This window comes from Lepidochelys kempii, chromosome 5 (genome assembly GCF_965140285.1).
Source record: "Lepidochelys kempii isolate rLepKem1 chromosome 5, rLepKem1.hap1, whole genome shotgun sequence".
Lineage (NCBI taxonomy): Eukaryota > Metazoa > Chordata > Testudines > Cheloniidae > Lepidochelys > Lepidochelys kempii.
In genome coordinates, this window is record NC_136384.1 from 36016681 (window position 1) to 36043494 (window position 26814).

The following is a 26814-nucleotide window of genomic DNA, read 5'->3' on the forward strand; positions in this document are numbered from 1 at the left end:
CCACAACCTCCCTAGGCAATTTATTCCAGTGCTTAACAACCCTGACAGGATTTTTTTTCCTAATGTCCAACCTAACCTCCCTTGCTGCAATTTAAGCCCATTGCTTCTTGTCCTACCTCAGAGGTTAACAAGAACAATATTTCACCTCCTCCTTGTAACAAAATTTTATGTACTTGCAAAATTGCAGTGTAGACAATTGGGTTTGGGGTGTAGCTATGATGGGAGAAGGTCTAAGACCCACGCTCCAGCCCAAGCCCAAATGTCTACAGTGCAATTTTATATCCCTGCAGCCTGAGCCTCACAAGCCTGAGTCAGCTGACTCAAGCCCGCCATGGCTGTGCCTCAGGTCTTTTATCACAGAGTAGACATACCCTTAGGCATTTCTGAAAAAGTTTCCCTAAGTGATAAGTGTTAATTAACACATTAGGCATCATGTTTGCTAAACACACTTCATTTTCCTAGGCCAGATCTACACTAGAAACATCTAGTGTAGATGCACTTATACTGGCAAAAAAATACTTTTTTGCAGGTATAAACTCACACTAAGAGGGTTTGCTGCTATAGCTATACTGGCAAAGCTTTTCTAGAGTTCACCTGGCTATAGTCTAGACAGGGCTATAGTGGCTGGGAAAAATGGTTTATTTTTGACAACCGTGCACTAAAATGCTCAGCAAGAACATGAACACTTTCCAGAATATGGATAAAGTTCTAAAGACTGGACAGCATAGTGTGGGAAGATGTAGCATTTTCATCACATGCAGATACAAGGAATCAGACAACAAGGAAAGTGAGCAAACCCAGCCGAAGCACATTTTGAAGATGAGGACAAAGCTAAAGTGCTAATGTCACAAGAAACCAGTTGCTTTTGCATAACTTATTTCGTCACATTTAGCCCAAAGAAGAGACAACTGGCAGTGTCATGGGTAGGTCTTTATCTTGAATGAAATCTAGATGATGACCGAGGATAGCATAATGTAAAACACTATTGGGGTGGCAATTTAAAGAAACATTGCAGATATAAAAGAAAGGTATAGAGCAAATCAGAATGGTCAACAAAAGACTTGCACTAAGAGTCAGTAGTTACCCAGCACTTGCTGTTATTGTATTTTAAAGGCAGTTATAATGTGCAGTTTCTCCTGTTACAATAGACAGTTATGCTCACCCAAAGCATTAGTGATGTACTGTACTGTATGTCATAGTATTCTGCTGCTGAAAAAAAGTTCTAGCAACAGCAACAGCCCATTTCTATTGTTTGTTCCAGAATAAATACTGGTCCATTTACCACTCAGTCTTTCCATTGTGGTAGAGGGGCATGCTTCCATGTGACTTCTGACCTTTGTCACCTTGACTTGTGGAAACTTTTGTAGATAAGATTTTTTTATTAAAGCACTCTGCTTACTGCTGCAAAGGATATGTGTCTGGATCCATTTGCTTGTTTGTATTCCTCACTAGGGTTTGTGACTATCAGGAAGAGAGAAGGAGAGAGAGAAAAAGGGTAGTAGAAAGTGAAGAGTGATTCAGAAATGTGTCTGTTCTTTCCATTCAAGCCACTGTACAGAAACTGTGCCTCTATTGTGGGACAAAGACCTTTGAGCAGAGTGAGATGTGTTTATGCTGCTCCTATCAAAGAGCCTTTCATCTCCACAAAGCAAATTATTAACACATTCCATTGAAGATGTGGGGGTGGAGGGCAGGCCTTGGGAAAAAGCTGGCCAAAAATGAACATTTTTTTATAAACACTTTTAATGATAGTGAATGGCTCCTTGCCAAGGCTCTTATGCCCAGTGAAGCACTGCAGGCTGATTGTTTGTCTGGAGAAGTCCCGTGGGCTGAGCCTTTTGTGCCGAGGAATTTCCAATTTGAAAGCCAGTGGTGTGGGAGGTGTAGGCCTTTCCAGGTTCAGTGAGTTAAGGCATGTGTTGGCAGTTGCCTTAAACCTGTACCAGAGATGAATTTTTGTTGGATGAATGACCATCAGCCACTGTTCCAGATAGTAAATCTTTGCCTTTTGAGACAAGTTAAAAACAGGGGGAGAAACCTACACAAAATATGTAGAGTAGTGTTCTGGCTTTGTTAATGGATTACTCCTCATGGCAGACATCCTTTGCAGATGTCTGGTTACCTAGCAAGTCTTTTCTAAGCAAGAACTTAGATTTTTTTAAAAATGAGAATATATCTTATAAGCTTTGTTCCCAAATGGAGCTGTGCTATATTTCCTTAGAATAAGGTTGCTAAAAAAGCTGAGGTCTTAATTGAATTTACTTATAGCTGCTGTAAAAATCCAAGTTTAATAGCTCTGATATTTTGGTTTCTCTTCTGCCATGTCTTCTGTTGCCACATAATGCCAACTCAGTGGTGCCCATGTGAAAGTCACTTTTTAACATCACTCGTTTCAGAGTAGCAGCCGTGTTAGTCTGTATCCGCAAAAAGAAAAGGAAATTTATTTTGTTAGTCTCTAAGGTGCCACAAGTACTCCTTTTCTTTTAACATCACTGTGATTGACATTATAGCGAACATGTGAATGGATTCAAAAATCACCTCTCAAGTTCCTCTGCAATTCAATGGCCGGCCTTTGGAAGAAGAGGTACTCACACTGAGCGTTTAGGTGAATCCAGAAGGTGATGGCTGGTTTCCTTTTGGTCAACTTTCCACCTCCTCTTGTAAATAGGAGGAGATGTGTAAATCATTTTTTCTCCAGCAGTACAGATTTTGGAAACACGACTTTCCCACTTAGAAGTCAACAGGGCAGAAAAAAACAGCATCTCTCAACTGGTGGCTTCCAGCCTGCAAGTAGGGAAGGCAGCTGTTGCCAGGGTTGGGTCAAAGATAGGTTTACAACAAACCCCCTCTGATGGCCAGCCAAGAAAAACCCCAGGCTCAGCAGAGAGGTGAAGGAGCTGGAGAATGGGACAGAAAGCGGAGTCTACAGCCAAAGAATAGAAGTTAGGCAGGTCTGTTCCTGGACCTGCCTAACTTTACTGAAGTACTGACTTCAGAGATCATCATCATAAATGGTAGCATCACTGACGGATGTCTTCTTTGTTGTGTTTTCAGTCACAAGATAAACGAGGCACCATTTAAAGAACCATAGGTGTATCCTAGCATGATGGCTTCCTGTATTTCACATTTTATTGGTTCCCCTATAAAACTTTGCAAGCTATTCTCGTAGCTATGACTTTATATTAAATCTGGTTTAGCCCACGGGGTATTTTTCCTTTCCTGAGGAGCCACATTAAGATTTCTGATTCATTATTCTGAAGATCAATGTCTTGTATGTACCCTGGGAACTTCCCCAGTTGTGTTAAGCATTGCTATCTCTATTCAGCATGTTTTCTCTTTGACCCTTAAATGCTGTTATTGTCAATCATTTGTACTTTTTTGTATGTGACCCAGGTGCTTAACTTCAGCAGACAGTTTTCAAGAATGTGTTTTCCTTTGACCTGGTGCTCCACGCAGTTGGAAACACTTAAGTGATAACACACAGGCGGGTATAAAATCCAGGATTTCCCTCCACCTTTGAGCTGTTTAAGTTTGAAAGTTCTACATGAGTAGAGTGGAAAAGACATAAACAGTTGAAATGCTGAGGTACAGTCCTTAAAATAAGAAAGGATAATAATCTTCTGACCTGGCCCTCTGTCTCAATCTGCTTTCATTCATTTTTATCATGAAACTGGTATAGGAAAGCCCAACACTTAAAAGTAGATGACTGACAATCCACCCCCAGAGCTCTGGGGACAGACAGCAAGGGTGTAATAGCAGACTGAGTAAATCCTGCAATGGGACAGTGAAGGGGTGGCAGGATACAGATCATTCCCTATTTCCAGTAACTGCATGCCCTGCTTCCTCGCACTCCCAGTCCCACTCACACTCTCCTCTCTGTGGTCCAGGAACAGACCTGCCTAACTTCCATTCTTTGGCGGTAGACTCTGCTTTCTGTCCCATTCTCCAGCTCCTTCACCTCTCTGCTGAGCCTGGGGTTTTTCTTGGCTGGCCATCATAGGGCGTTTGTTGTAAACCTGCCTTTGACCCATCCCTGGCAGCAGCTGCCTTCTCTGCTTGCAGGCTGGAAGCCACCAGTTGAGAGATGCTGTTTTTCTCTGCCCTGTTGACTTCTCAGTGGGAAAGTAGTGTGCTGAGGCAGAGAATTGCTGAGGGAAGTGAGCATGTTGAGGGATCAGCTAGGAAAGGAGGAGAGGGAATTCCTGCTAGTCCACCAGCAGCACCAGGTCTCAGTGGTGTTGGAATAGTTTTCATAGTGGGGGTGCCAAGAGCCATTGAACAAAACTATAAACCTTGTATACGATGGAAACCATTTCAAGCCAGGGGGTGCTGCAACACCCCCAATACCCCTAGTTCCAGCACTCCTGCCAAGTCTTCTCCATCCCTTGCAGAGTTAAGATCTTGGGGAGGAGGGATAGGGAGAGGGATAGGGATGAGAAGAACGGCTGAGGGAAAAACCTTAAGCAGTGGAGCAAGACCTGGAGGGGCAAAATCCTGTATGGGCGAGAGAAACTGAGGGAAAACTGGGGAGGAATGACCTTGGTAAAGAGGGAATAGGGAGACTTAGTGAGGGAGATAGAGCAAGAAGGTTAGAACACTATGGGGAGAAGAGAGGTGGGGTGGGGCACTTCTGAGGAAAAAAGGTCTCCAGCCCCCTGGGAGAAGAGAGGTGCTGCCCTTGAGATCACTGTGGTTGGGAATGAGCTTGCTGTCTGTTCACTGAGAGCACCACCTACTGAAGGTTTGTGAGAGTTAAAAAGGCTTCATTTTCTGAAGGCTGTTCATAAATGTATGGAATTTTTATCTGCATTTATGCAAATTTTATACGAATATGAACTTTGAGCTCTTTTGATAGCCTCAACTTGGCATGTTTGCTCAGGGATGAAGAGGGAGAGTTCCAGATTTAAAGAGTTATAGTACACAGCCAGGCTGACCCTCGTTCTTCGTCTCTGGTGCTTTTCACTAACAGCATACAAAACCTACCATACCGTAACCTGAACTGCAGTTTGCAAAGGTTACAAAATTTAAACAAACTATAAAAATTGATGCTTGAAAAAAGAAGAGGCAGACAGCTTGGAGGGTGAGCCCCCAGCATCACTTCCTAGACCACATAGACTCTGTGGTTGTTTGGACAAAAAGGTCTTCTGCAGGAACAGAATCTAGGGCCTTCAGCTGTAAAAAGCATGCCCCTTCTCACATGAGGTAAAGAAGCATCTCCAATAGCTGCAGCATTAGTAGGTTATATCCTCTGGGGATTGCAGCCACTAGAGGGTGGCATGTTAACATACACTGTGAATATCTGACATTGCAACCATTAGAACAAAGTGGGGCACACACGACCAGTCTATTACAACACCGCGCATATATACTAATCTAGTTCTTACATATAACTCAGTAACACAGATCTGTAGCATTTCAACTGATCTTTAGAGAAAAGTATCAATTAGATGACAAAGGATTTTGTTGCTTATAACCATTTCAGGAATAAATTCAACTTTTGTTAAAGACGAGCAAGTGCTGGGGAAAATCTGCCAACTGAACATGCTCACTTCATTGATATTCTTTTAAAAAAAATTACTGCAGAGATAACCTCAAATAAATAGAGTCCTGCAAATCTGCGGATATCTGCTTTATATCTGCAGATATCCACGGACCATTTTTGTGGATTGGATGCGAATACAACTGCGCAGAACTCTACTCACTGGTGGTGTTGCCTGGTCAATGGCGTCCAGCTCAGGCAGCCCGGGAGACGCAGCATGGTTGAGGCCGGCAGCAGCAGCCAGTAGTTGGGGCTGGGCGGCAGGTCAGAGTTGGGGCGGTCCTGCAGCCACTTGCAGCGCTGCTTCCTGTCCAGCAGCTTGGGCCTTTTGGGCAGCGCCAGTGTCTGCACCATGGCCTGGCCCAGCAGCACTGGCCATGCTCCTAGTCCTGGGCCCAGCCCTCCAGCTCCTGGGCAATAGGCCTGCCCCCTGGCCATGGGGCTTAGAGCAGGGGGGACCCTGGCACCCCATCCCTCCGCCCCACTGTGATGCAACACGCACTGCTGCTGCCGTGTGCCATTGCTCGTGAGCCCCCGGGAGCAGCACGCAATGCGACACTCCTTCTCCCCAGCCCCCATCCCCGTCCCCACACGGCCCCTTACCCCCATGTCCCTGCCCTTGCGCTCTGCCTCTTCCCTTCAAGACACACACACACACTGTCGCTAGCCCTTATGAGACAGCTTGCTGCTGCGGGTGCAGATACTGGTAAAAGATGGCTAGCAGATCGCGGGTCGGATTGTGGGTTGATCCTAGTGGATGCAGATCAGATGTGGATCCACATTTTTGTATCCACGCAGGGCTCTACAAATAAAACCAATAAATACAAAAATAGTAAGCATTAAAAGAACTCTTTTATAGCATCTGCATTTATTATTTTGGTTTATAGGTAATTTTAGATCTGTTGTATTATTCATAAGGATTCATCAGAACACGTAGTTGATAATCAGCTAAATTGTTTTTAGTCTATATTCTATGGAGTTCAGACTGAGCCAGTTAGTTACCAGGAATTGCTCAGCACTTCCCAATCTACAATGCAGCAACCCCAAGTGCTGAGAAGCCTGAGGAGTGCAAGGGACAAAAGTTCAGGGTCACAGTTTTCTTTAGGGCCTCTCTTCCTCATTGATATCATAATGATTGCATGGAAACTGGGGCTACCAGGTAAATGGTAGAAAACTTGCTCCTGAGAGTGGGCAACAACCATGGCTCTGGGGAAGACTTTGCACTGCTTTCTCCCAATCCCAGAGTGGATACGCTAGAAAGCATTTAGATGCAAGGCACTGCACATTATTTTGCACTAACAAAACCAGCTCTTAAAAGGTACTAAAATAGTGCTACTCTCTGCAGTGACCCTGTTAACCAAGAATATTTGAAAAAACAAGCTGCTTCTTCTTTGGCATTCATCCATCATGTTGTATCTGAAAACTAGGTCAGAGAAGACTGACTTTTTGACACTCACTCTCGCATCATCACTCTTCATTTTGAATTGCAAGGTCACCCTGATTCAGTGGCCTGAGGAGAGACGTAGCTGCCAGAGCAGCTGAGAGCTCCTATTCATGGCAGATTACATGTTATGAATGAACTGTGACAAAAAAGCCTACCTGTCAGCTCTGTGGCAGGCTGATTAGGTTAATTAAATCCTTGTCTACAAGTACAATCATTAGAACTGACAATTGTTTAAATGAAAATAAAAGAAAGGTAACATTCTAGGAGCAGCAGCAGAGTTCGGAAGTACTAGTCAGATAGGAAAGGAATCTGTAACAGACAGTGACTAATACTTCCCCTTAGGCAGTCTCACTTATGAATAATGTGTGGTGCGGAGGGGGGTAGGGGGTGGGGGAATCATGGTCAGTTGGGTTTGTTTTGTTTTGCACTTATAATAATGAGGATCAAAATGGACAATGAATTTTTAATCAGTTTTATGGGCTACAAACATAATGGTAGCCTCGAGGTAACCTTGGGAAAACCTAACTCTCTGTTCATGAGAAAGGTCTGCTCTACAAACATATTCGCCTTTATTTTTTGAATTTTTCTAGTCAAGGTGTAAGAGTCTCTCTCATGTAATCCTGAAGGGCTCGATTATTCAGTAAAGGCCTTGGGCCTAAGTGATCAGGAGGATGGTAGCACTGTCAACGGGAGGAAAAAATGTGGTACGAGACTATGGTTTGGGAGTAAAGAGAAGGAACTCCATTTTGGGCATATTAAATGGAAGTGACCAGGGAGGTATGCAACAGGAGATGTCAGCGAGAGCAGTTAAATGAAATACAGTGGTGGATGGAGAGAGACAAATCACAAGCAGAAAGGCAGGTTTGTGAATCGTTAGCTTAGATAGCAGTTGCAGCCAGGAGTGGATAAAATCATTCAAAGAAAGGGTGTAGAAGTAGAAGATGAGGGGACCAAGGACTAGCCCTATGGGTTCCTCACAGAGAGTAGATGCTGTAGGAACAGATGGAGAGGGAAGGAACCTGAAGAGGACAGCTTTCCGAAAGACAAGACAGGATGAGATTTTGTAGAGTATGATTGACAGTGGCAAAAATGGCAAAGAGGTGAAGGAAGAGGGGGATGGAGTAGACACCTGGGACATTTGGTTAGGAAGAGGTCACTAGAGACCTTGCCATGTGAACCCTGATGTTCACAATTCTTCACACTATTTTTAACTGTGTGGCCTTAATAGTGCATTTGCATAGATTTTTGCATTTCATTTCCTAATATTTTTTACAAAAGAGTAAGAAAAAAGGAAAAGTCTGTGCTTAATGTTTGTAAACACACACACATCAAAAAAGAAATAACGTGAATCAAACATTAATGAAAAAACCCTTCCATAAAACATTAACTACTCTTCTCCTTATTGGTCTGTCACATAAGGACTGGTGTACTTTCTAAATCAGGGGTTCTCAAACTTCATTGCACTGCGACCCCCTTCTGACAACAAAAATTACTACATAACCCAGGAGGGTGGACCACAGCCCAAACCCATCTGAGCCCCACCACCCTGGGTGAGGGGGCCAAAGCAGAAGGCCAAGGGCCTCAGTCCCAGGCTGGCAGGGTGTAACCTGAGCCCTGCTGCCCAGGGTTGAAGACCTCGGGCTTCGGCGCCAGGCCCCAGCAAGTCTAAGCCAGCCCTGGTGACCCCATTAAAATATGGTCACAATGCACTTTGGGGTTCCCCGACCCACAGTTTGAGAACCGCTGTTCTAAATCAAATTGAGTCATTCTAAATCAAATTGAGCCTCAGTTTCATCCATCTTGAGTGCCATATTCAGTTGTTGTCATTGTAATCACAACCACAAATCTCCTTAGCTCCTGTTGCTGAATACATAGTGACAATACCCCCACACGCAGAAGCCACTGCACTATAACTAAAGATGCCCAAGTAATTAAAATATCGATGAACACAGTTGATAGCACTGAGAGTCACGCTAGTGCCTTAAACCAAGACAGAATCAGAGCATGGCTATTTACTATCTTTAAAGGACCAAACTTGATGGAGAATCTGGGCTATTGTCTTGAGAATAATAAGCATTGGAACTTTGTTTCTGTCTGTGTTTTTGTACAGCCTTATTTACTTATAATACCACAAATAAAAATATAATCTTAGTAACTCCCCTACTTACACAGAAATTTATAACCAAAATGTAGGAAGTGTTTTGCTAGTATTTATTGATGAAACAATACACACAACAAAAAATCACTGTGCAATAATTTTGTGACATTTTGTATGAACTAAATCACACCCTTCTCACCTTTATAGATTTACAGTGAAATTTTCAAAAATGCTCAGCATTGCCCTAACTCTGTTCCCACTGAAGTCCATGGTAAAATGTTCATTAAATTCAATGAGAGCAGTTAAGCCAACATTGAGTACTACTGAAAATCTCACCCTTACAGCCTAAGCTCTGGGATAGGAACCATGAATTTGAGTTCTAAACCCTCTCTGCCCTGACCTTGCTGTGTGGCTTTGACCAAGTGGCTTAACCTCTTTGCAACTTAGTCTTAGGTCTTCTTCACAAAAAAGTTGTATACCTCCCTAGTGTGGACACAGTTATAAAAGTATAAAAATTCCTGGTGTACACTTAAAAGTTATATCAGCATAGCTCCTTTGGTCAGGGGTGTGAAAAACTACAACCCTGACCGACACAGCTATGACAACAACCCCTCCCCTCACCCCACCCCAGTGTAGATGCAACTCCCATGCCGATGGAAGAGTGCTTCTGTCAACATAGCTAACATCATAAGAACATAAGAACGGCCAACTGGGTCAGATCAATGGTCCATCTAGCCCAATATCCTGTCTTCCGACAGCGGCCAATGCCAGGTGCTTCAGAGGAAATGAACAGAACAGGTAATCACCAAGTGATCCATCCCATCGCCCATTCCCAGCTTCTGGCAGTTGGAGCTTCAGGGACACCCAGAGCATGGGGTTGTGTCCCTGACCGCCTTCGCTAATAGCCATTGATGGACCTATCTTCCGTGAACTTTTCTAATTCTTTTTTGAACCCAATTATATTTTTGGCCTTCACAGCATCCCACGGCAATGAATTATACAGGTTAACTGTGCACTGTGTGAAGAAGTACTTCCTTTCATTTGTTTTAAACTTGCTGACTATTAATTTCATTGAGTGACCGCTAGTTCTTGTGTTATGTGAAGAAATAAATAACACTTCCTATTCACTTTCTCCACACCAGTCATGATTTTATAGACCTCTATCATATCCCCCCTTAGGCGTCTCTTTATTAAGCAGAATAGTCCCAGTCTTTTTAACCTCTCCATATCTCTAAACATGTTTGTTGCTCTTCTCTGCTCTGTTTTCCAATTCTAATATTATAATTTTATTTTTTTTTTAGAAGGGGCAACCAGACCTGCGCACAGTATTCAAGGTGTGGACATACCATGGATTTATACAGTGGCATTATGATATTTTCTGTTTTATTATCTATCCCTTTCCTAATGGTTCCTAAAATTCTGTTAGATTTTTTGACTACTGTTGCTGCACACTGAGCGGATAATTTCAGAGAACTGTCCACGATGACTCCATAATCTTTTTCTTGAACGGTAACAGCTAATTTAGATCCCCATCATTTTGTAAATTTAGTTGGGATTATGTTTTTCCAATGTGCATTGCTTTCCACTTATCAGCATTGAATTTCATCTGCTATTTTGTTGCCGAGTCACTCAGTTTTGTGAGATACCTTTGTAACTCCTCAAAATCTACTTTGCACTTAACTATCTTGAGTAATTTTTTATCATCTGCTAATTTTGCCACCACTTGGTTCACTCCCATTTCCAGATAATTTATGAGTATGTTGAACAACACACGTCCAAGTACAGATCCTTGGGGGACCCCACTATTTACCTGTCTCCATTGTTAAAACTGACCATTTATTCCTTTTCTTTGTTTCCTATCTTTTAACCAGTTACTAATCCACGAGAGGCCCTTCCCTTTTAAACAAAGTAAGTCACCCTGGGATAAGAGCCTTTGCTGAGGGGCCTTGTCAAAGGGTTCCTGAAAGTCCAAATACACTAAATTGATTGGCTCACCCTGAGTGAATGCTTGTTGATTCCTTCAAAAAATTCTAATAGATTGGTGAGGCATGATTTTTCTTTTCCAAAAGTTTTGTTGACTCTTCCCCAACATATTGTGCTTATCTATGTGTCTGATAATTTTGTTCTTCACTATATTTGGAACCAATTTGCCTGGTACTGAAGTTAGGCTTAACAGACTGCAGTTGCCAGGATGTCTCTGGAACCCTTTTTAAAATTGGTATTACATTAGCTATCACGCAGTCATCTGGTACCGAGGCTGATTTATGTGATAGGTTACATGCCACTGTTTAGTAGTTGTGTGTCTACATTGTTTGAGGAGGTGGTGTTCCTACACAGACAGAAAGACTCCTTTTCTCAGTGTACACTGTGTCTACACTAGGGTGCTATGCTGCCATAGCTATGCTGACATATGCTCCGTAGCGTAGACTAGCCTCAGCATACCTTATTTCTGTAGGGGAAGAGGAACAAGCTATAGCAGTTTAAGACAACTTTATACCATTTTAGGGGGATCACACTTGGGGTTGTACCAATATAACTGTGTTGGTAAAAAAAACCATACCCCTAACTGTCACAATTATATTGGTACAAAAATTATGTGTTCACCAGGCCTTGTATAATGGGAAAATTTAATATTTACTCTTATTTGCAAAAGGGTAATGTGAAGATGAGGGGCGGCAGGTTTGTATAATTTTTGGTGGTGCCCAGAATGGGTCCAAGTCCTGCCCCCCCCCCACACACCTGCCTACGGCTCCGGGAGGGTGTGCGGGTGTGGGAGGAGGTTTGGGGTGCAGGCTCTGGGAGGAAGTTTGGGTGCAGGAGGAATGTGGGCTCTGGGACGGAGTTTGTGTGCAGGAGGAGGTTTGGGGTGCAGGGTCTGGGAAAGAGTTTGGGTGCAGGAGGGGTGCGGGCTCTGGGAGGGAGTTTGGGTGCTGGGTGCAGGCTCTGGACTGGGACGGAGATTGGGATGCAGGAGGGGTGGGGAGGGGGGGTTGGGGTGTTGGGTGTGGGAGGGGGTTTGGATGCTGGCTCGGGGGGGTGGGTTGGGTGCAGGGATGAGCAGTTTGGGGTGCAGCAGGCAGGCTTCCCCAGGGCTGGGGCAGGGGATGAGAGAGGAGGACTCTCCCCAGCCCCCCTGGCATGACCTCACCGAAGCACCCCCCCCCGAGGTCCAGCCAGGATAAGCTCCCCCACGGAGTTGCCTGCCAGGGAGGGCTGCCATGTGCCTCCTCCCCTCCTCCCTCCACAGGTGCAGCAGCTGCCTCAGCCTGCCCCTGGTGCCGCTCCCTTGTAGCCAGCTGCGGCAGTAACTGGTCCCTTGTAGCCAGCTGCGGCAGTAACTGGTGAGGGAGCGCAGCGCGGAGCTGCCGGGGACACTCGGTGAGGTGCGCGGGGGCAGCACGAGGGGCCTAAATATTAACATAAGAATCTAACTTTGCACCCCCACTTTTTAAAGTTATTGCCATAAAATGTGAAGTATATTATTAATACAGTCAATTCAGATAAGCATCCAGAGTATCCAAGTATGCTTACCACTAGCTTAGCCAAATGAATCTGAGCCCACCTTCCATCCAGTGAACCCCCTTATCATGACAGATGATTGTAGGGCAATGGTTAGCTGTATCCTATGGGTATGTCCATCCCAGAACATCTCTACTATTCTCACTGAACAGTGAGTGAGTTTTGTTTCCCACTTTGTGCAAAGGAGCAATCTTCCCCTGATGAGGTTGGCCCAATGTTCAACTGGCTAACAATGATGTCTTCTAGGACATATAAGCATATGTATCCTGTTTCTCATGTAGTAAATGCTATATGCAGATTAGATGAACACCAGAGACATGGTTAGCTGCAGACTGACTAGTATAAAAACAGAGCAAGCAAACATTAAAACAGGGATAACAGTTATAGGCTTTAGCTGCAAAATTTGTAACTGGATCCAGATTTTAACCTTTCCAAAATTAGAGGATGTTTGGATTTGGAGTTTTATTTTGAGCCCATCTCCATGTATAACTAACAAAAAAGTTCTTCATACAACGTGCCAATTTGTGCAGATGGATGAAAGGAGCTTTGGATTCTTAATCAGTGCTCCTCCGACCCCCGCAATACTACATCTGTTTTGGATAATGAAGGAACACAATTTAATAAGATCTTTAGTATGCTCTTCTAGTTTCATATGTTTCCATAATTATTTCAGATTGTTATATTAGAGAAATTAAAAACTACTAAACAAAAAGAAATACATATTAATAGCAACAGGACTCAGATCTGAGCAATGATATAAACCAGAGAAGCACACGACTTGTGGGAATGTCCTGGTCAGCACACTAATAAAATTTTCTTTTCTTCCCTCTTGACAAAGGCTACATTTTACAGAGCAGTCTCCTTCTGACAGCTGTATTAATACAGTTAGATGTTGTTGCTGAGAAACTAATGAGAGAAATGTCTAGAAATAGACTAGATCCTCTCATTGATTTAAAAACAGCACAGAGTTTGAAACAAAACCATTTAAAAATAGATTCAATTTCTTAGCTGATATTGTGAATAACTCCAAACTTGGCGGTAAACTAAAATGTCACAATAACGCTACAGTTTAAAAAGATTGCAAAAAAAAAATGTTGTCCATTTTGACTGATAACACAAATATCCTCATAACTGTTTTATATTTGATTTAACTTCATTGTTTGGAGAGATCTAGAGAAAAATAAATTAGGGGTAGACACTCAACTGCTGTAAATTGGTGAAGCTCCATTGGCTTTATTGGAGCAACATCAATTTATGCCTGCTGGGGATCTGGTAGTTTCTAGCCTTGCATCATTGTACATACAATATGACATATGTACATACAACTGACAATATGACAACGTGGTTATCTTCTCTGTCCTTGTAAGTGATAGAGCTAAAAGACCACGAATACATGCATTTAATCACATCTAAGGTGATCCTTCTCTCCAACCCCTCCAGGTAAGAGAGTTTAGTGTGAAGAGGGCGCTGGAAAAAAGAATAGATGGTGTAGATTATCTGTGAACGTTAGAGCAGCATTGAATGGCTAAAAATGAACTCCTATCCTGCTGTCCCAGACAGTCTTTCTGCAATTTGGCACGGAGAACATTTTGTCGTTGTGCCCATTCCTATATAATAGTGTTTTAGTGCCCATCACTATCCATTCTCTGCTTTTCACTGAATTATAGAAGCCTTTTGTAATACAAATTGCCAGAGAAGGTGACACGGAACTTGGATCCACCCTTACCAAATTTCAGATCCATACAACTAACGCTTACTGAGAAGACACAATTGTAAATAGCTTCTCCACAGGCTTTCGGAAACGAGCACTGTTTCTCACTGTGCAAAGCAAATTCTCTTTCTGATTCATTAATTTCACCGGGCAGCCTGTAATCATCGCAATCCTCCCTCCTGACCGGGTCGTTGTCAGAATTCGGGAGGCTGTGGGTGGAGTAATGAAAGGAACACTACGGAAGTGCCAAGGAAGTGTAAGGAAGTGCTGTAATTCATACAACCTTACCCTGGTGCCTTACAAACACATTTGGCACATAGCTACGGTACAGCTGCTCTTTGCATCATCGTGCAATTAAAAATACAGTGTTTGGTTTAGATATGGGTTAGATTTGGTTAGGTAAGTTCAGGTATCTCTTTAGACAAAGTTTCCACTTAACTGCTGATATCTTGCAAGCTCCCCTTCTTTAATATGACTGGGTGATTACCTTGCACTGCTTCCCTCGATTTAATAATAATAATTAAAGAACTTCTTGGAATAAGTGAGGCAATTAATACATACAAGTGTCGTGAACAAAACTAAACCTTAACAATAATGAGAAACAAAATTAACAGAATGATAGAGTTGCAAATTCAAGCACTCAAAAGTTAAGACATACCAGATTTCACACTTTGGCAGTCCTGGGCTCTCCACATCTAGTCCCAATCTCTACCAACCCATCCTGGGCACCTCTTCAGATCTCAATTCCCCCTCCCCTTAGCTCTGTCTAACCGTAGCTGGGCAAGCCCTACCCTTTCTAACCCTACCGTAGCTCAAGAACTTATCCTCTGTAACCCTAACCCTAGCCCTGGGAGCCCTAGTCACTGGAACCCTAACCTTAATGTGGGGCGCCCTGCCTCTGTAATCTTAACCCTAACACACAGAACTCTACTTCTTTTAACTCTAACCCTAGCCCAGGCAGCCCTACCCTCTTTAATTATACCTGTAGCCCACGAGCCCTACCCCCTGTATAACTAACCGTAGAAGAGAGAGCCCTACCTTCTCTAACCCTAACCCTAGCCCAGGGAATCGTACTCTCTGTATCCATAACCCGGGGAGCCGCAGTCTGTATAACCCTAACCCCAGCCTGGGGAGCCCTACCCCCTGTATAACTAACTATAGTCCAGGGAGCCCTACCCTCTGGGGCTTTAACTAACTCTAAACCTAGGCCTGGGATCACTACACTCTGTAACCCTAACACTATCTTAGACAGTCCTACCATTGTAATTCTAACCCTAGCCCAGGGAGGCCTATCCTCCGTAATCCTAACCCAAGCATGCTGAGCCCAACTCTCTGTAAACCTAACTCTAAACTGGAGTGCTCGACCCTTGTTTAACCCTAACTCTAGGTCGGGGAGTCCTAGCCTCGGTATCCCTAACACAAGCCCAGCTAGCCTACCACTGTAACACTATCCTTAGGCTGGGAGGCCTTATCCTGTGTAACTTTAACCCTAGCCCAGGGAGCCCTATGTGCCGTAACTCTAACCCTAGCCCAGGCAGCCCTACTCTTTGTATCCATAATCATAGCCCAGGTTACCCTACCCTCTGTAACCCGAACCCTAGCCCAGGGAGCCCCACCCTCTGTATAATAGGCTGGGGAGCCCTATCCTCTGTATTTCTAACCCAAGGCCAGATAGCCCTGCACAGGGAGCCTACACTCTGTAACCCTAACCATAGCCTGGCTAGTCCTACCCTCTGTAACCTTAATCCTACTTGGGTGAGCCCTATCCTTCGTAACCTTAACTATACTCCAGGGAACCATATCCTCTTTAACCAGGATCCCTACCCTCTGTAACCCTAACATTCCACTGGGGAGCCCTGCTTTCTGTAACCCTAACCCTGGGCTGGGCAGCCCTACCCTCTCTGTAACACTAATCCTAGACCAGGAACCCCGACATTCTGTCTCCCCAGCCATAGCTCGGAGACCCCAACTCTTTTTAAACATAACTCTAATCTGGAGAGGCTTACCCTCTGTATCCTTAACTCTAGGCCAGGGAGCCTTACCCGCTGTAACCCTAACCCTAAACTGGAGAGCCCTACCTTCTGTAACCCTAACCCTATATGAGCAAGCGCTACCCTCTGTAACCCAAACATTATCCAGGGAGCCCTGTCCTCTAGAACCCTAACTTTGAGAGCCTTAACTTCTACTATCCTATCACTAACCCGGTGGGCCCCATCTTTTCTAACCATAACTGTAGCCTGGGGAGCTTCACCCTCTGTAACCCTAAGAATAACTTGGAGAGCCCTACTCTCTGTAACCCAAACTAGAAGAGTCTGATCCTCTGTAACCCTCTGTAACCCTAACCCTAGGCCAGGAAGCCCTATCCCTCTGTATCCCTCAACCTAGTCTGGGGAGCCCTACCCTCTAGAAACCGAACCCTAGCCCCAGCAGCTCGACCCTGTGCGTTCCTATCCCTGGGAGATCTAATCTTTGTAGCCTTAACCCTAGCCTGGGGACCCTGTCTCCTGTCTCCTGTGACCTTAACCTGGCCCTTGCCCCCTCTGCATTCCAGTAAAGCTGCTTCCTCTTTCTCTTCTATGCTTCCTAGGCACAATGCTGGGAGGCACTGAGAGTGCAGGAGAGACTGACCTGCCTCCTTTCAATTCTGGTACCACAGCTGTCCCAGCAGCTGAGACGAGCAATTGCAAGGAAACTCCTGCTCATCCCCTGAAGCCCTGGGATGGTCCTTGCTCTGTGGGCATTGTGCATGGCGAGACTGGTTGGCATGTAGGAGCTTTCGGGATAAAGTTCCATTTTTACGATTAGTCACCTCACCCTCTAAATCGCTGTTTTGTTCCTGTTGTAATTTGTTTAGCTCCTTAAAGATATGATCAGCTTCTATACACAATGAGATGTGTCATAAAATACATAACCCCCGTTTTAGTTGTAAAAATAAAGATTTTTAATTCGACACCCACCCTCCCCAAATTTATGTTGTATTTTCAACATGAATTTAACAACCACAACCCACATGAAGATCAGATGGCCTGTGTATAATGGTATCCTTTTACCATGGTTTCTTTTGGTCTTTATAGGGAAAATAGTGCAGATACTCTGGATTGGTTTAACTGTACTTGACCCAAGCTCAGAAGTAGAAGAAAGTGGGAATCTGGTGGTGGTGTGAGATAGACCAGATTGATGGTTGCTCCATCTGATGCCAACATCCTCCAGGGGCCATTACTACAGCTTGGGACTAGGTGAATGAAACAGCATTCTGGCCAAGCCCCCTTCTGCATGTATGATGGGGTAGTGGTGGAGGACCCACTGCAAGTGAATGATCCTCTCACTAGTTAAAAAGTGGCTTTAAGCCTTCATGAGGCTCAGGATCTAGCCAATAGCTTGGGAGAACTGCATGTGCAATATACAGTATGGGGAGGGAACACTTAGGGATCAATTTGGACAAGAAATAAACAAATACTGATAAGTCAGGAGGTAAAATCCTTGTTACTTGAGGCCACTAAACAATTAGGAATGTTTACCCTAGTGCGTGTGCCTAATTCTCAGTTGGGTAAACTGTTATGCTTACTTGAAAATGCCAATTGTACTTTTAGTTGGATAAGATAGTCTTCACTTCCTATTCTTGTGCTGTTAAACAGTTGCTGTATTCCACTCCAAATGTGACTGCACTTCTCCTGCATGCGATTTAGGATCCTTGGGGAAAAAGTTAGTTGCTAATATAACTATATGGGTTATCATCCATCCATCCATCCCTCTCTCTCTCACACACACACACCCTTGTATCAAAAAGAGCATGATGTAATGTTTGGTTTGGCTTACATGTGTGACCAACCAGGTAAATATATAAATTAAAAACACAGAATAATAATAATAGGGAAGGTGCTTGTTTTAATCTAAAATGGACTCCTTTTTCAGAATCCAGGTTATGATCTGGTTTTGAATCTATTTATTTTTTTTAGCTTCTGAAAGGACAATTTGGGAACAGAAGTCATTTACGGAAACCTTGTAAGATATAGTCTTTGGAAGCTAATACACTTTCATTGTTCCAGTATCTCCTGCTGTAGAGCATTAACTGCTCAATAATGAAGTCTTTCAAATCAACCACTCCTGTCACAATGATGCACTTGAATCTACTGACTTGGCTGAGCACAAGATAGGGATAATTTCCATTAGTCTTTTGTCCAATATAGTATCTTTGCTCTCTGAATATGAGCCATTTTCATTACAGTTCAGTTATATTAGATATTAATTCAGTGCATAAGACTCATGTATTTTTGGCGGTTTGCTCAGTCTGTTGCATGTTCCTGAAGTGTAAAAGAGTCTTCTATGGTAAGAAAGGTTGGGACAAAGCTGTCTTTCTTCTGTTTTTCTAAACGGAAATAACCTTCATTTTTATAATTAATGCACATTTTTATAATTAATCTGATAAATCCACTAGTATAATCTACCAGAATTAAAAAACAAACAAGAAAGTATCTTGTTATGCAGCCTTAACTAAAATTCAAGGACATTTGCTTCAACGTGTCCAGTGGAGAAGGAATGTGAGGAAATTATATGCTCAAATCTAAGAAGTCTCTACTGAGCATAGACGTATAGAGTTTAAGGCCAGAAGGGACCATCAGGACCATCTAGTCTGACCTCTTGTACACTGCAGGTCACAGAACTTCACCCACCCACTCCTGCAGTAGGTCCATAATCTATAGCCCTACACACTGTATGCCTAACCTCCAGCTCAATTAGATCTCTTGCATTTCCTTTGTCTTGATTTAAAGCTTTCAAGTTACAAAGAATCCACCATTTACTCTAATTCAGACCAGCAAGTGACCAGACCATGCCCCATGCTGCAAAAGAAGGCGAAAAATCCACAGGATCTCTGCCAATCTGACTTGGGGGAAATTCTTTCCTGACCCCAAATACGGCAATGGGCAAGACCCAGCAGCCAGACACCTGGAAAAGAATTATGTGAAGTAACTCAGAGCCCTCCAATGGCCCTTCTCCGGTCATTGGAGATATTTGTTGATGGGGCATATGCCAGTGTAGGCAATCTCATCATACCATCTCCTCCATAAATTTATCACGATGCATCTTAAAACAAGTTAAGTTTTGTGCTCCCACTACTCCCCTGGGAAGGCTGTTCCAGAACTTCACTCCTCTGTTGGTTAGAAACTTTTCTCTCATTTCAAGCCTAAACTTGGTGGCTAGTTTGTATTATTTGTTCTTGTGCCAACATTGGCATTGGTCTGGGGTTGGGAATACAGAGTATAAGACTCCCTGGGCTACAGATAGGGAAACGGATAGTAGGGTTTCCCATGCTAGGGCTAGGGATACAGAGGGTTGAGCTCCCTGGCCTAGGGTTCTGGTTACAGAAGTTAGGGTTTCCCAGGCAACCTTTAGAGTAGGGTTAAGGTTAGTGTTACATAGTGTAGTGCTGCCCAGGCTAGGGTTAGAAATACAGTGAGTAGGGCTTCCTTGGTCTATAGTTAGGATTACAAAGGGTACGGGTCCCCAGGCAACTTTAGAATTTACAAGAGTAGGGCATCCCATGTAAGGATTAGGGATACAGAGTGGACGAAAGAAATCAAGTTAGAACAATCTACCTGTAAGCAGAGTCAGGATGAGCTCCACCCTGACATCTGGTGGTGAGGTGTGGCAAGTTGTGGAAAAGAACTTCTGGGGCTGATCTTATTTGCATAGGCACACCCATCCCACCTAGCATGAGCCCATAGCTGCCCAAATGGTCACTTTGGCTGCTGTGAGACCCCAGTTTCCCTGTTATTGGGGCAGGAGGAATAATTTATTATCCTGATTTTGTGAATCAAGGACAGTGGAACTGTACTTGGCCTTTTGTTATGATGGAGGGACTCGCCATCAACGAAGTAGCACTCGCTAGGCAAGGGACATGGGTTCCAAAACTCAGTGAATTGAGAGAGGCTGGGAATAGGTAGCAGTATTTGGGGCGTGGGCCCAGGTCTTACATGCTAATTACACTGCCTCCTCTCTTCACTGTGGAATATCAGAGCTAATCTTGATTCTATTAGGAGTCTAGTTACAGGCTGTTGAGCTGAATTCACTTTGGGCCAATGGTGCACCAGTGCTGAGGCTCCCCTACTACAAGCTGAAATCACAAAAGAGCTAAACTTATTAAGAGCTGAAATCACTGAGTGTTGTGTTAAGCAGTGGGGGGCCTGAAGATATATTGCGGAGCAGTTTGTGGGGATGGCTAGCAGAGCAGAGCGGCTCATTAGGGCAGCTGGCAGAGCGGAGCAATTCGTGGGATGGTTGGCGGAGCGGAGCTGAGCCCCATGGAGAGGTGGGGCAATCGGCTTAACCCCTGAACCCCCCCCCATCTTCACCCAGGTTGGGAGGTAAAACTGCAGATAAACTTTCGAACTCTGGCACTGCACTGACCAGGGACAGAGACTTTTGGGTTGTTGGACTTTTGGGACTTTGGGTTGCTGGACTCAAGAACCAAAGGGAAAGGACACGCCCCAATTTGCTTGGGGTGGGTTTTTGCTCATGGGTTGTGTTATGAATCCTGTTGGTGGTGTTTCCCCAACATAATGCCACATTGTTTCTCTCTGTTATTAAAAGGCTTTTGCTACACTCAGACTCGGTGCTTGCGAGAGGGGAAGGCGCCTAGCGGGGGTGGCATATATTTGTCCCAGGTCACTGGGTGGGGGCTCGAGCCAGTTTTGCATTGTGTTATATGAATAGAACCCCTAGATACTGAACCCGGCCCTTGTTGCAGCCAACTCTGATGGGCAGAAGGGTTACATACCTATTGTACAAACACATTGTATTTTTTCTCAGTTACCATTTACCTCCATGTCTTTAATTATTCTCTCTTTCAAAATTTGTTCTAAGACCTTGCATATAACTGAGGTCAAACTAATGAACCACTAGTTTCCTGGATCAGTTTTTCCCCCTTTTCTTAAATATAGATACTATATTTACAATTTTCTGGTAATAGGGTATGAGCGCTGAGTTTTTGGATTCATTAAAAATCGTTGCTATTGCGCTTGTAAAAGTTCCTTTAATATTCTTATATGGAGATTATCTGGACCCCCCAGTTTGGTCCCATTAAGCTGTTTGAGTTTGGCTTCCACCATGGATAAGGTCATTTCTACTTCCATATCCTAGATACCCTGCTACTTCCCCCAAGCTTCTTGTTACCCTTATTAAAAACTGAGGCAAAGTATTCACTTAGGTGTTGGGCCATAACTAGATTATCTTTACACTTCACCCCATCCTCAGGGCTTAGCAGTCCCACTTCTTCTTTCCTTGTTTTTTTCTTTTTATATGGCTAAAGAATTTGTTACTATTAGTTTTCATTTCCTTTGCAAGGTCAAGCTCTGCTTGGCTGTTCACGGTTCTCACATTTCCCTGTAATTTCTGATCTCCAAGAGATAGCCTGCAAGGAGTGGAAGAAGGGATGGATCAGCAAGGAAAGCTGTCTGATTTCTTTTAAACAAACATCAAACTGCAGACCAACCCTTCCCTACAATTTTTTTCCTCCTCACTTGTGATGTAGGCTTCAGATAGTTTCTGCAACTTTGACAACGTAATTCCAAGCCTGCTCCACATTCAAATCCTTGAGTTCTTCAGTCCAGTCCCCTTCCCTAATTAATTCCCTTAATTTTCAAAGTTTGCTCTTTTGAAATCAAGGACCGTAGTGTCACAGTTCTCGGGCTGCTGATGGATGACTCCCACTGTACAGACACAGAAAAGTCCTTAAGACACCCTCACCAGTCTAAGTAGGGGTCCCTATGATACAAACTTAGTTAAATAATTCTCTTGTGTTTGAAGGGGATGGGGCTCTTGGTTCCTACTCCCCTAGTCCCTTTGGTATGGTCTCAAACTCCCTAACCCTGAAAGGGGTAGAGAGTAGTGGTACCAACTGCCTAATGGCATGCCTTGGAGCTTGCTGAACCTGTCCTGCCCATCCAGTTTGCCAGAGCCACTGTCTCCTTTTAGGCGGGGGGAGACAAAGGGGAGAGGGGGCTGGTAAATGGCTTCCTGAAAGCTTCCAGGGGTCTCCCTTGGGAGCTTTAGAGCTGCCATTTTCTCTCACAGAGCTGCCCAACTTCCTGTTTTTAAGCCCTTAGTCCACTCTTGACAGAGGGGAGGGGCCAGCCTTGCCCACAGCAGCTCTTTAACCCCTCCATCACTGGTATGGGGTTTATACATCCCATCACACTTACTTGTAGACCTATTTTTGTTTCTCTCTCCATTTAGTTTAAACTGACTCAACTCATGATCACTCGAACCAAGTTTGTCCTCTGCAACCAGTTCTTCTCTGAGATCCCCACTACTTACCAATGCTAAATCTAAACTGGCATCACCTCTTGTTGGTTTGGTGACTGTTCAGCTATCACATCCAGGAATATTTGGACCCTACCATTATCTTGTCCTCCAGTCTATATCTGGGAAATTAAAGTCTCCCATAATCACACAATTCCCAGTCCTATTTATTTAATTAAAAATATTAAAGAGGTCTCTATCCATATCCAAATTGGATCTGTGGGGTCTGTAGCAGACCCCAAGCACTACCTCAGTGGAGCACTTACCTTTCTTCCCCAAAGGATTTTGACCCAAACGGTTTTATCCATTCCATCACTTCTAATTTTTACACTCTACCTCATCACTAATATACACTATCCACCATCTTTACCTTTCTTTCTGTCTTTTCTGAACAGCACATACCTTTCAATAACTATTCCAGTTATGACTACTATTCCACCCTGTTTCTGTTATCCCTATACGTTGGGATTTCCTCCAAGACCTTTTCCACTCAGCTTATCCAGAACAACTAGTCCAGTTCTAGAAGAACACTTCATCCAGTTCTCGGGGATCCAAAACACGCAGTTCGACTCTGGATTTCCTCACTCAGATTCCTTTATTTGGCATACAGAAAAGCTACGCTGAGTTGATCAAACTCAAGTGTAAGGGGTGGGTATAAGGTGTACCACATATCCAAAGTTACATGGACAACCTCTTCCTTCATATACATGTACACATTACATTGCATTTGCTATATATCAGGGGTTTTCAACCTTTTTCTTTCTGAGCCCCCCGCCTCCCCTCCGCAACATGCTATAAAAAGTCCATAGCCCACTTTTGGAATAACAACTCTTTTTCTGCATATAAAAGCCAGGCCCGGTTTTAGGGGCTAGCAAGCAGGGCAATTGCCTGGGGCCCCACACCACAGGGGTCACTGTGAAGCTAAGTTGCTCAGGCTTCGGCTTCAGCCCTAGGTGGCAGGGCTCAGAGCCCTAGCCTTCAACCCTGCACAGTGCAGTTTCGGCTTTCTTCCTTGGGCCCCAGCAAGACTAACACTAGCCCTGCTTGGTGGACCTCCTGAAACCTGCTTGCGGCCCCCCCAGGGAGCCCCAGATGCCTGGTTGAGAACCACTGCTATATGTTAAATCACATATTTTTGGATTGGCTTGGTTACTTTGCTGGAACCAATCCCTATACAGAATGCTCTGTCCGTGTACTGTTCACGTGGAACTTGATCTTTACATTCCAGGTTTATCTTGTCCATAGTCCCTAGTATTAGGGTGTTGCTGCTTATCTTAGCTAGCACAGATATCCTGACTGCAACATACTGTTTGTCAGGCCCCTATTTACAACTCAACCTTTCATTCACCTTCCCAATTATGCCCACTAAGAAATGAGGCAAGTTCCTTATGTCAAGCCAGGCCTACGTTATATCTGCTTTCACTTCCCACACCAGTAGTTCTAGTTCCTCCATTTTGTTACCCAGGCACCTTGCACTGGTGCACAGACATCTTAGTTGTTTCTGCCTGGCTTTACCCAGACTCCTCGCCTGATTAGGTACAGTCATTTTACTCCCAGTATCACCTACATGACTTTTCCTGTAAGTAGTATTGGCACTATCTTTCCTCTTCCTATCCATTCTCCTGCCCTCTGTTGTTCCTTTCTCCATTGCTATGTCCTCTTGAGCATGCATCAATTGTGATTTTTCAAAGGCTTCTGACTTGGGTTGATCTTCATGGGGATGGTAAAAGACACACCCCTGACACAGAGGACACCTCCCTGCCAAATTTTGAGTTCTTAGTCCAAAGCATGGGAGAACTAGAGCTTTTCAGAGATTCCAGATTTTTTTTTTTAACATGGGCAAAACAATGTATTTTTTCCTATTCTCATTCTCAGAAACAGAAGACTGTTTTCCCAAAATCTTCAAAAAAATTCATCCTGAGGCAGACACCTGACTTGGAAAATTTCAGCCCAAATGTTTGAGTTATAAGTAAGTGAAAACAGGCTCTTAAAATGGGAAGTGTTGGGTAACTTTAATAATAGGCAGTGCTACCAGCCCCACCGATAACAAAAGCTTACATTTATACAGGAACTATGATTCTAAAGTATTTCAGACTTAAGCTGATATACAACATATATCTCTGGGTCGCTTCATCCATCATGGAAATGCAGCCACTTCTAGAATGAATTGTAGCAACTCTTTAACAGCAACACTTCACAACAGTTTAGGACAAGAAGTGAACGAAACTTATCTGGCTGAGACAGCAGGGAGGATTTAGATAGGCAACAGGAATTTGCTCAAAACACCTTTTCTTTTCTTTTTCAGAAATGCTATGGGATTTTTATTGCCCACATAAAATCAGGGCCTCACAGTTTTACCTCTCATCTGAAAACTGGCACTGGTTGTAGCTTGCTTCCCATTTGCACCATATTGGGGTAACAGGTTCTGTAAAGACTCGGAGGAAAGCCTGGCACCTACTAAACCAATAAGGGAACTTCCCGCAACAAGATGAAAGTAGGAGATCTCAGAGCCAAAATGCTTACTTGATGCTACTTACTCTGGGAAATCACAGCACATGGGGGTATGGCTGCAGGGAACACACACAAAATCATGTTTGGGAACCTGGTTATTGTCTGAGACAGGATTATTTTTATTACTTGCATTACAATAGTGCTTAGAGACTTCAACTGAGATTGGGTCCCATTGTTCTAGACACTGTACAAACACACAATAAGAGACAATCCCATCACTTGCAGTCTTTAAATCTAGACTGGATTTCTGTCTAAAAGAGATTGTCTAGCTCAACCACAAGTTATTAAGCTTGATGCAGGAATCACTAGGTGGAGTTCCATATCCTGTATTATGCAAGAGATCAGACTGGATGATTATCATGCTCCCTTATTATCTTAAATCTGTCGATCTATACAAGATTGACATCTGTTTCTATTTGCTAGGAGTCTAGAGAGTTTCTGAACTCTACTAGGGAGCCAACAATATTTACAGAATTTTCACTGTAAATATGTTTTCATGGGTCAAAGGCAGAGTATTAAAATCCCAGAATAGTTTTATTGTGAAGCTGTCCAGTCCTGCAGGTCTTCTTCAGTAATACCCTTTGCTTTAAGAAGGGTTCCGTGTACTTTCTACCTTCAGGGCCTAATTCTAAAGATGCAGAAGTCAACAGAAATTTTGCTATTGTCTTCAATGAGAATGGGATCAGGACCTTATATTATACTAACTCTCTGACCAGACCTCCTGGGCATCAGGACAAGCTGACCATGTATGCAGAGAAAACCTACATACCCAGAGGGACTCAGGAAAGAGAAACTGACTGACTGCCTGCCGCACCTGACCTAGTGAACTCTGGTGCAATAGTCTGCCTAGACATAGGGGGTGCTATTGCATTGATACGTCAGCCCACACACTGCAGTTATCATCTGCTTGGCACACATAGGTACTACCATGGCACACATAGGTAGGTCCCTATGAGTCATCAGATTCTTCATGCTGCTTCAGAAGTTCTGTACATTCCTCATCTGAGCAGGCAAGTCTTTTGGTAGCCATGTGGGATGGATTTAGTGGCAGCTTTGCAGATTGCTTTTGAGAAGCAAGTGTAAGTGTTTCTACTGAAATATTATGTGGTATGCATACTATATACTCATCTGTCAACTCTGAGTACTTTTTCAGTCTATTCTTCTTTAGTTCCACTGCAATCTACAGTCATAACGGGGATCATCACTCCTGTCCAAGTACGAATGGAATGGAGCTGGGTGCAAGGATGGTGTCGCCAGGAGGGCTTCGGCTTCCTTGACCACAGGATGATGTTCCAGGAAGAAGGACTGCTAGACAGAGATGGGGTCCAGCTACAGAGGAAGGGGAAAAGCATATTTGTCTTCAGACAGGTTAACCTAGTGAGGAGGGCTTTAAACTAGGTTCAATGGGGGTAGGTGACCAAAGCCCACAGGTAAGTCAAAAACATGGAGACCTGGGAGAAGGGTTGGAATTTGGGGGGGGGGGCATTGACTGTTATAGCAGAAATAAGGGAGAGACAAGACAGAACTGGGATGGGGGAAATCAAATCAGTGTCTTAGATGTCTGTATACTAATGTGAGAAGTATGGGGAATAAGCAGGAAGAACTCGAAATGCTAGTAAATAAACACAACTATGACCTAGTTGGCTTCACAGAGACTTGGGGGGATAATACGCATGACTGGAATATTGGTATAG

At 43.8% G+C, this 26814-nt stretch overlaps 1 long non-coding RNA gene across 1 annotated transcript in view; it reads right to left on the reverse strand.

Annotated features, from left to right (window-relative positions):
* LOC140911927 (uncharacterized) overlaps positions 1 to 26814 on the reverse strand; it is a 53487-nt gene that overhangs the window by 10190 nt on the left and 16483 nt on the right. The window contains exon 5 of the long non-coding RNA XR_013635879.1: positions 6143 to 6341. This is a non-coding gene — a long non-coding RNA (uncharacterized LOC140911927). The remainder of the gene's footprint in view (positions 1 to 6142; positions 6342 to 26814) is intronic.